Consider the following 9,028-nt stretch of genomic DNA (forward strand, 5'->3'; position numbering starts at 1 on the left):
TACAACAAAGCCTAAACTTGTTCTTCATAATAATTTTAAAAACAATACTAGCTGCCTATTTAATTTTAAAAAACAGCAAAAAATATCCACCTCGCTTTCCATTTCTTATAAGGAGTCTTGAAGTTTAAATCTTGTCAGTGTGATAGATATACTTGCTTTGATCTGCTTAGCTCTTGGAAGTCCAGGGGCTCCGTGCTGCTGGCCCCGTGCTGCCCAGGGTCCCTAAGGACAGCTCTGTCGGCCATTAGGGAATTTTTTCCCAAGAACCCCCTGTAACATTTTGCGAACCCCCAGGGGTTCACAAATCCCAGTTTGGGACCCACTGCCCTAAAGGAATAGTTAACTTAATATTTCTGGACTGACAGAGAGGACTGGACAGTGCAGGAGATACATTTCTGGGGGAAAGTCTGGGACGGACACTGTGTTGGGGTCACCCTGCAGTATAACCAAGGCTGGTGAGAGCCAGGGTGTGACTGGCAGCTGCAGTTACACAAATGCATCTGGGAATGACCTGTATGCTGGTGGCTATTTGTGAGCAGTCCCGGTTGAAGGCTACAGCAGCAAGGCGTTGCTAGGCACCCCCGGACACAGGGCAGGGATGACACAGCCCCCCCCCCACTGGTCTGGACTGTAAACCGGCATGTCACTGTAGGTGAAATCCTTCCCCCACTGAAGCCGATGACAAAATTCCGATTGAGCATGTCTTGGCTTTGCTGTGGGTATCCCAGCATTTTAAGCAGCCCTGCTAGAACAGCATCTCAAAGGAAGTGACACTCACTAGAATGAGAGCTTTGCCAGAGTACACAAACTGCTGATGCTCAATATAACTAACCCTATCTCTTCACATTTCAAGTATGTATGTAGGGTCAAATAAAACATCTGCAGGATAAAGCCCACTTTGATTTTTTTTTTACTTTTATAACAATGATTCAGATGTTCTTGGAGAGGGTTACACAACTGTTTTTTGCTGAATAACTGTGACCTTTGTAGGGAAAGGTCACGTTTTAAAGTAATAGCCATACCGTGAAAGGTAACAGCTTAGGGCATGTGAAACAGACAATGCTAGAATAAAATGTATGGAGGGGAAAAGTGCTTGTGGACCTGAAATTCAATGATAAATTCCTGGTGAATTTCCATGACAATGGCTATTCCATTTCAAGCAGTCTCCTAACACATGAGGCTGCATGAAGTAGCTCCTTTGCCTGCAGTTTAATTAAATGCCCATTCATTGCTATATTTTCTGTTCATCGATAATGAAACTGCAGAACAATGAATGTTAATACCAGGACGTTTTGCAGATACACGTGAAAGCAACCTTTTTTTTGTAATATTAAACACCAAAAAAGACTATAGAGTTCCCTTTTTATCCCTCAGTGCCATGAAATTAACATCAAAGATTAGAAAATGCAATTCAGTCCTCTGGCAAGTGGCTATTGAGAAATGAGTTGAATAGGACTCTGTTCTCATTACATAAATATGATCCAGCAAAGCCAAGCAAGTTTTATTTAGTCTCGTCCTCCCATTTCAAGAACCATGATGGAAGGAAACCCTGTACAAATCCGAAGAGAATTTACATGCTGCAAATTTAATCACAAGGCCAAATCCTGTTTGCCTTACTCATGTAAAACATTTGCCAATGGTATGCGGCATGTGGCCCCCCCTTCTGTATGTGCTTTCGTGATGATTCTAATCAAAGTTGTCAAAGTACAGATCTAGGCTGACTCTGTAAAAATGGCATTGCAGGGTTCCAGATTTAAAGTATGCCGTTCAAAATAAAAAGTTAATATTCCTAACTGCCAGCTTGCAAATTCAACCTGGGCTCTGAAAGAAAAGGTGGGATTTTCCTTCCTATGCATCATGAGCAGTAAAAGATTCTGCAGGCCAAATTATGACTTTGGGGTCTGATTCAAAGCCCTCTAAAGTCAATGAGGTGTTTCCAAATCCTTTAAGGGCATGGGCCTCAGTTCACCTGTGGAGTCCTGCTGCCTTCAGTGACTTTGCACATGTATAACTAACTGGAGTTTTGTCAACAGTGCTGTTGCTGATGGACAAGAAGGACTGGAAACTGGCTCAGCCTCTCTTAGCTGTATTGGTTTTACTGTGCTAATAAGAGAAAAAAGCATTACAATTTATTTTGAGATATTAAAGTCAGCCGATCTGACTCTACACTCACACAAGGAGCAGGTTTATTGACTCAGATGCCGCAATTTTTACGGTGATATTTAAGAGTCGCACTGCACATTAAATCCTCTTGAGAGGTTTGTAAATTCACCTATGCTGTTCTTTAGGGTATATCAACACTGTAATTAAAAACCCATGTCTGGCCCATGCCAGCTGACTTGTGGGGCTCAGACTAAGGGGCTGTTTAATTGTGGTGTAGACGTCAGGCTTGGGCTGGAGCCCAAGCTCTAGGACCCCCTGAGGGGCAGGGTCCCAGATCCCAGGCTGCAGCCTGAGCCCGAAGGTCTACACCACAATTAAACAGCTCCTTAGCCTGAGCCCCGTGAGCATGGGTCAGCTTCCACAGACCAGCCACGGGTTTTTAATTGCAATGTAGACAGACCCTAAGTTGTTTGCACTTAGTTGTCTATCCGGTGGCTCCGAGTTGAGAAAGATGCTGGCCACCAATTATTTCACTTAGAGGTCTTTATTTCAGATAAGAGATGGATGGAAGATGATGAGTTTTTAGTTCATCATCCTGACAATTTTCCATTTTGGTCAATTTTGGGAATCCACTAGCCTTAATGTGAAAGGATCCTGAACCAGCATAAACCATTATTTGTAATTTGGGAGGTCCTGTAGAACACATTTTACACATTTCATCTTCTTGAATCTGATAACAGAGTTTGACTGTGTTCACACCAACCTGATAAACGCCAGTTGTTGGCTCCTGTATAAAACATGTAAAATTATGGGAAGTTTTAGTAATGAAAATCTGTAAATTGCATCTCAATAGGGGATAAATAATAGAGTCAGGATGCAATGTGAGGGCAAACTTGGCATTTTATACTTCATATCTTTGGTGATAGGGAATAGCATTTTATGATTATTGATTTCCAGGCTCTTAATTGGTGCTTTCAATATCTCTCCCTGAAAATAGGCATTGATCAGCATGTGCATTTCATCCCCTACAATGTTTAATGTAATCAACTGTTACACTCCTGTCTCCATTTTCTGAAAACAAACATCATCCCAGCATAACAAATATGAAGCAATATTAAAAGTTAGCCCTTCTCATGTGTACCATGTCTTTTGAAATTGCCTAATCAAAACAGGACAGTATTAAAATGCAAACTGAAAATATTAAGCTTACCCTTTGAAATGCTCAGAGATATGCATGTGGCCGTACTTGGAACAGTGCATGCAGCTCTGAACTCAGCCTCACAGAAGAGAAAAGGTAGATGATCAGATGGTTTTTAGGAAGAATGATAACAGACCTCTATCTTAGAGGTCTCACTCTATTACTGAATGCTGAGATGGGAGAGGCTAGGACGTTACCTCCTCAAATATTTCACCAACATGCCAAAGAGAATTGAGAATGCCCTGCCAAAGAGACGCACCTTTGTTAGTGTTGCTTTCATTGGCCCAGCTCCTCAAAGGTAATTAGGCACCTAACACCTATTGAGTTAAATGGGAATTAGCTGCCTAAATGCCTCTGATGATCTGGGCCATTTTGCCTTGGACCATGTACCCAATTATAGATACCATTTCTGCCAACTCTCCTGATTTTATCATGAGCCCCCCACCTTAAATCCCCCTCCAGAGCTTGCATGAAAATCCCAGATTGCATTTTAAAAAGTAAGTTTCTAGCCCCAGGGTTGCAGGGAAGAGCTTGGAACTGTGCCCCAGGTGCACTGTAAAGGCTCAGAATCCAGCAGGCAAATAGAAATAATCCAACCGTTGTATTTTTAAAAATGTCATTGTTTTTAAGCCAAGCCACTGATTTTTTGGGGCCTGGCTCATGATTTTTGAACACTTGGGGATGGCAATGCTGAGATATGTTTCCTGTAATATTGGGACTTTTGGAACTTTTCCCCACCTCTGAGATGTGGCACATCGCTCCTGGCTCCAGACTGGAAATGGGAGTATTTAGCTCTGTTTCACAAGTGAAACAGCAGAGAAGCCAAGGTAACTCCTAAGAGTGGGAAACAACCCCAGGAGGTGGCCCTTTTACAGCCATACAGAAACCATATTCCTGCCCTTCCCTGGCACATCCCATTCAAGAAACTCAATCACTACCCCCGTGTGACGGTGCTGCCCGTGGGAGCCAGCTGAGGTCACTCAATTAGGGTGAACTGCAAACAAAACATTCCCTTTGCTCTGACCCAGAATGGCCGTTATTATGTTAATACAAATGTTCTTGACTTTACCCATTCCTACAGTGCTTGTGAGTGGGGAAGTTCTGCCTAATAAGGGCATCCAGGGAATGAGTTCAGGTTTCTGGGTGTGGGGAAGCTCAAGTTGGTTTAATTATTTGTCACAAGGGACCTTAGATATAGTGAACTCAGCCCTTCTTGCTGCTATTAACCACCTGGCAGAAGGATGTTACATGTGTTCACATCTCCCTTGTCTATCCTACCTCTAGTCTTATAGCTCCTCTCTCATTGTCACTACCCTTATCTTGGCCTTCATTGTGCCTCCTTTCCCTCATTGCTCCTCTTCCACCTCTTATTACTCCTGTTTTCCTTTATCTTTCTGTATTTTCCATACCCTTCCTCACCCATTCCTAGGTCTCTGACTTCCTTTCTCTGCTGTTTCTAATCACTCATCTTTGCCCCTGCAGATCCCAATCCGGTTGCTGAGTACAGTCAGGACAGCTTTCTCAGGCTCTCTGAGGACAGAATGTTATGCAACTGCTAAGACAGCAACTGGACATGAGCTGCTGACATCACAGCATTGTTGCATCATCTCCTGTGATGAGCTCACTCAGGGCTAGGTTGGTCCCAGCTGTTTGTGATTTTCCCAGGCAACTCTGTGTGGTGTCCCAGGCCCCTTCACAGATTATTGTTTTCAGAACAAGAAACAGAAGACTCAGAGGGGGTAGTGTTGTCTAGAGGATAGAGTGTGGATTTGGGGATCAGGATTCCTGGATTTTCCTGGCTCCGCATGTCTTGGGTGAGTCAGTCTCAGTGTCTCTATTTGTAAAATGGGGCTAATAAAATGGACACCCCCCCCCTTACACCACTGCCTACCCAAGCCCCAGAAAACAATTTGATCTGGTGTGAAATGATGTGGCGTGGTAGTAACTAGCACAGCTGCCATCTCATCATGTGCTGATATTCCCCAGTTCTTGCTGCTGCTTCTAGACCAGCAAGGCAGTGAAATGTCACTGGGTCCCATGAACCTCATGGTAGTGTTACCTTTGCTTGGAATCCCAATCTTCAGGCAATTAAAATATTTTTAAAGCAACTTGTTTTGGCTGAAGTGTCTCCTCCCTGTTCAAAGGACTCGGGAAATTCCAGATAACTTTATAAGAGGTGTTGGATCATCAAAAATATGGCCTTTCACCAGCTGATATATTTTACAAGTACCTTGTTTTGTAATAATCCCCAAAGTACTTTTGAATCCCTGAGCCTGTACCAATCATCAGTGACTGAATCCTGCCTCCCTCCCTATTGTGGGGGACGGGCAGGACTATTAAACCCATTTTACAGATAGGGAAACTGAGGCAAAGGGAGGGTAAACTGACCTCCCCGAGGTCCCACAATGAATGACAGACACTCAGGAATAGCACCCAGGAGTCCTGATGCTGAGCCCCTGCTTTGTAGAAACTGAAGAGACACCTGGCTCAGAGGAGAACACACAGTAGGGGAATATTTCCCATGTACCTATTTGTAGAGGTCTCTTGGATGTGGCCGGGCCAGAAATCCACAGCTGCTGCTGCATAAATTTGCCACCTGAGTGTGTGAGTTCTTCCTCTAGCATTTCCCCCCACCACCACCATCATCCCTGCGTGTGGGGAATGGAAGGGCCATGCAGCAGGAACCATCTGTTGTGTGGCAGATTTGTTAAAACAGGACATGCTGCTTAATGATGGGTGGCAGAAGGTGCAGAAGACATGCTATCATAAAATTCTAAATGTCAGAGCTGGAAGATGCCCATTAGCTCGTCATGCTTTGATATCACACCAATTAAGCAGGGTCCAGCTGGACAGTACTTGGGTGAAAACCCTCAAAGGAACAGCTAGGTGTTGCAGGAAAGGCTTGGATAACTGTCGGGAGTACCCCAAATCCTCAGGGCAGTGAAGAAGAACTGTGAGTTCTAGAGGTGAAAGAGTAACAAATAGACTCCTTTCTGTGACTTACTAACAGTTGCCCCCAATCTGATGTTTTTGATCCTTGATGTCAAGAACTTGGGTTTTATTTTGCTTTTTTATTTTTTTTTTTAAAAGTAGATCCCATTACTGGTGGTGAAAAGCCCTGGTGCTGACTGAGTTTCCCACTCTCTGTCATATGGCTTGCAGTTTATAGCTACATTGCTGACTTCCATGCCTACCTGGAACCTCTGAATTCCTCTGTCTTTAGTCCCCACAAGCACTACTATTTCTATTCCCTTCTCCCTCCTGACCTGACCCCCATACACCCACACATACACATGCACATAAAGGGTGTCACCTTCTCTGTAGTCATAGAATCATAGAATATCAGGGTTGGAAGGGACCTCAGGAGGTCATCTAGTCCAACCCCCTGCTCAAAGCAGGACCAATCCCCAACTAAATCATCCCTGTCAGGGCTTTGTCAAGCCTGACCTTAAAAACCTCTAAGGGAGGAGATTCCACGACCTCCCTAGATAACCCATTCTAGTGCTTCACCACCTTCCTAGTGAAAAAGTTTTTCCTAATATCCAACCTAAACCTCCCCACTGCAACTTGAGACTATTACTCCTTGTTCTGTCATCTGGTACCACTGAGTACAGTCTAGATCCATCCTCTTTGGAACCCCCTTTCAGGTAGTTGAAAGCAGCTATCAAATCCCCCCTCATTCTTCTCTTCTGTGGACTAAATAATCCCAGTTCCCTCAGCCTCTCCTCATAAATCATGTGCTCCAGCTCCCTAATCATTTTTGTTGCCCTCCACTGGACTCTTTCCAATTTTTCCACATCCTTCTTATAGTGTGGGGCCCAAAACTGGACACAGTACTCCAGATGAGGCCTCACCAATGCCAAATAGAGGAGAATGATCACGTCCCTCGATCTGCTGGCAATGCTCCTACTTATACAGCCCAAAATGTCATTAGCCTTCTTAGCAACATTTAATCATTTGTAAGAATATCTTAAAATGTAGGGCTTAACCTCAACCTTCTTATTAGTTAGTTAGTTAATTAGCTAGTTAGTGCCCATTACACCTCTGGTGTTTAAGGCAGCGACGAAGCTCCTCCACTTCTGTCTGTTTCTGGCAAGTCTTTCAATGGTTCCCCAGGTTTTTCAGCTCAGCTTCCAAAGCTCTTCACCAGGTTGTTTTCGGGCAACCGTGTTTTCGCTTGCCCTCAGGTGTCCATCTTATTGCTATTCTGGTGAAGGAATCAGTTTCCATCCAAAGCACATGACCAATCCATCTTCAACGCCTCTTGGTAATGATGGTTGTGACGCATGACTAGAAAGGGTTAAACAGTTTGCAGGCTGAATGACCCAAAGCCCACCTTTAAAGTCATGTTAGAAAGGTATGCGAATGATAATTAGGGCCATTCATGCTAAATAGGCTAGAACTTTGAAATGCAAACCTATATTGTTAGAAGTAATACTAATTGTGTGTATCTTAGATGCTACCCCTATCTGTCACTATAACTATTGATTCAGAGATCAAAAGGGAATATTAACATTTGGATGAATCTTGGGTAAAATAGTGTCATTGTCTATATGTCTCTTTAAAGTTTGTAATAGACTGCCTAATGGATAAATTGCCCTATGTTAATTTGTGTAACTAATTACTGGTGGTGTTTAGAAAGCAAAAGGTTACATCAAAAGCCTATAGTTTAACCAGGACTATGTGGTCAAGTGGATTCTAGGACACTGTATAAAAAGACCCATGGGTCCTGATCCTGTTAATCTCAGATCTGCTTAAACTTCATCAGGGGAAGTTTGATTCACAAGACTGAGGTCCCAGTTATGCTCATACGCCCTGAATATGATATTTGGACGTTGGACTATAACCTATGAACTGAATTCTAAAGTAACTCTTTGCAACTACAAAGCTCACCATCTCTGCTATGAATCTGAATCTCAATGGATTGAACTCATGTCTGTATGTATATTGATCTTTTAACCATACTCTCTCTTTCTTTTCTTTTTTAATAAAATTGAGTTTAGTTAATAAGAATTGGCTGTAGCGTGTATTTGGGTAAGATCTGAAACATTCATTAACCTGGGAGGTAATGTGTCCGATCCTTTGGGATTAGTAGACCGTTTTCTTTTATATGATGAAATAAGATTTTCAGAAATCATCATATTTGACGTAGGTACCTGGATGGAGGCCTGAGGCTGGATCACTTTAAGGGAACAGTCTTGTTTGGACTTCTGAGTAACTAGTAAGGTAATAAAGAAGCTGTTTTATGCTGGCTTGATAAATCTAAGTAATGGAATATTCACCAGCTTTTTGGGGTTTGTCTGCCCATTCTTTGCAGTTCACCCTAATTGAGTGACCATAGCTGGTCCCCACTGGGACCCCGGTCATAATAGTGCTCATATCTTCTTGGCTCCACTGTGTGAATAGGTCTTGGTTTGAGATAGTTCTGGGCCAAAAGATACGGAGAATTTTTCTGAGGCAGGTTGTATGGAACTAAGACAGTTTGGACATGTCATACTTTGACATTCCCCAGCATTCTGCACTATAAAGTAGTGTTGAAAGTACACAGCTCTGATAAATCCTGAATTTGGTTTTGGTGTTGTATTTTGATGATTTCCAGACTGTATTTAAGCTCCTGAAGGTGTTCCTGGCTTTATTGATTCTGTTCCGGATGTCCTGGCTTGTTCCACCGTCCTGGCTGATGGTGCTGCTCAAGTATGTGAATGTTTCTACATTGGTGAGAACATG

Source organism: Emys orbicularis, chromosome 2, assembly GCF_028017835.1.
Source record: "Emys orbicularis isolate rEmyOrb1 chromosome 2, rEmyOrb1.hap1, whole genome shotgun sequence".
Classification (NCBI taxonomy): domain Eukaryota; kingdom Metazoa; phylum Chordata; order Testudines; family Emydidae; genus Emys; species Emys orbicularis.